This window comes from Pteropus medius, unplaced genomic scaffold (genome assembly GCF_902729225.1).
Source record: "Pteropus medius unplaced genomic scaffold, Ma_sr-lr_union100, whole genome shotgun sequence".
Taxonomy (NCBI): Eukaryota; Metazoa; Chordata; class Mammalia; order Chiroptera; family Pteropodidae; genus Pteropus; species Pteropus medius.
Genome location: NW_024342473.1, coordinates 18,331,562 through 18,333,790, shown reverse-complemented (window position 1 = coordinate 18,333,790; position 2,229 = coordinate 18,331,562).

Genomic DNA, 2,229 nt, shown 5'->3' with positions numbered 1-2,229 from the left:
ATAAGAGTCTTTCAAGCTGTAAATATTACATGGACTGTAAAAGTATGGACTTTTATAGTAATAGGTGTGAATAAGGAGCTGGAGGCGGGGAGCAATAATGGTTTTGAGAAGAAGGGAGAGACTAGAATTGAGCCCTGAGGGATTCCTGGCGAGTTGAGGCCAAGAACAGAAAAGGTCAGCACTACCGTCCAACTTCATAAGTGAGGAAGAGGAGGCTCTGAGAGATTAAGCAGCTGGCCCAAAATCATACAGGTCAGAAAGAGGCGGGGCCAGGATTTGGACCTGAACTCTACCCTCAGCTACTATTCTTCGCCCCAAAAAATAAAGTTAAGGCAAGAGCAAATGCAGGGAACTACAGCCTGAGCTGGCCCTGATGCCTCTCCTGGCCCTCACCTATGGGCCCAGCCCCCTCTCGTCAGGCTGGGTCTGATTGAATGCCAAATGTGGGAAATTGAATTCTTATTGTGTTCTAGACCTTTAGGCCTAAAACTGCCTTGTTTTTAGCAGTCCCCATCTCCTTGCCAGGACTCCAGGAGCCTGAGCTTCTGTGACTTACCTGGGCTTGAGACTTGTTGGGCACTGGCCGCTGCCCACTGCCCTGTTTGTAGCCTGAGGCTGGCTGCTTGCTGGGCCCACCTCTTTTCTTAGAATCACAAAGCTACTGACTTCTGTGCTCACCAGGCAACCCATGCTCCCAGCAGCCTCAGCTGGGCTCAAGCCTGATTGATGGGGAAAGGAAGAGAAGGGTAGTAGTCAAGAAGGAAGCTGAGTCCCAAGAAGGTTGGCCCCTCTCCATGGCTGCAGATGGAAAGGCCCAAGATCCACTAGTCTGTGAATCTTCCCAGGCCTGGTGCATGCCAGGCACACATGGGTCTTTGCATCCAGAGTCTTCTCTGGCTGGCTGGCTGGCTGGTTGACTAGCTGGATGGACGGATGGATAGACAAACAAATGATCTGATACTTTCCTCGCTGGATCCTATGTGTACTTTCTGAAGCCTCCAGTCCTCTTTTGATATGGGGTATATACAAGGTCAGGAAGGGAGGTGACTCGTCAACTAAGTCCAGAGAAAAAACCCTGGTTCCTGTGAGATCTGCCCAGGCACAGAACTTATCTTGCCCCTTCAGGAGTCCAAGAGAAGACAGAATGGGCACCTAGATTTTGAAACAGCACCCCAGTTCACGCTGTCTCCCTAAGAAAGTTTGAGTCCTGCCAGCTTTTGCTTTCCACTTTCGATACTATTGCCTGGGTTTATAGACAGGCACTGTGTTAAGCAAGTCTTGATCTTTTTTTCTTTATCTTATTAAATTCTCCCAAAGACCTTCTGAGGTGGGTACGATCACATACTCCACTTTACAGATGAGGAAATAGAGGTAGGAGTTTAAGGAACTTGACCAGGCTCCCATAGCTCATAAAAGGAACAGAACTGAGTTTTTTCCCTTTGTACTGAAATTGTGCTTTCATCCTAAAATATCAGCAATTTGCCCACAAGCTCAGCCATCCTGGAAATTGTTATTTTCAAATCTAACAATGAACTGCAGAATGATAGAAGTGGAAGAGCTTTTGAGAAAAATTAGTCCAGACCAGAGAAGAGGAGAAAGGAGGAGGGAGGCTGAGTATACAGGCTGCAAATCCTCCCCCTCCCTGTTCCTTCTGCTCCTAAAATAAAACAGAAAGGAAGATTGGACAGTCACTGGATCAGAGAATTCAGCATCTCCTTCCTAACTGCCTGTGATTTTATTACCCAAGATAGCAAGAAGGATCTATTTCCTGGAGCAAATAAAAGCTAAAATCCCTCTGCCAGTAGATGTGATTTGGAAAGTGGAGAAGGGCATGGAGTGTCCAGGTTCCTTTCTGCAGCTGCGGGCCTCCTCCGAGAGCCCTCCTTCTGGACCCTGTGAGGCTGAGGGCTGCAAACCCTGCGCCTGAACGCTTCTGGATTGGCTCCCCAGGAAGACAGCCCTGTCCTTCAACAAACCCTCGCCTCCAGTCTGCGTTCCTAATTGGCATCTTCTGGTGACTTCATTTTTCACTCTTGGCTAAATATGGGCCTCTGATGATTTATTCTCTTCTGAGTGTTGACAAGCTCAAGAAGTTGTGTGGGGCGCCTGCCAGGAACTCGGGGTAGCAAAGCGTGACTCACCACTCCGAGGTCAGTTTGGGGTGGGAGGAAAGGGAACCAGCTGACAATACTCAGCCTTCTACCCTCTTCTTTAAGGCAGCTACACTCC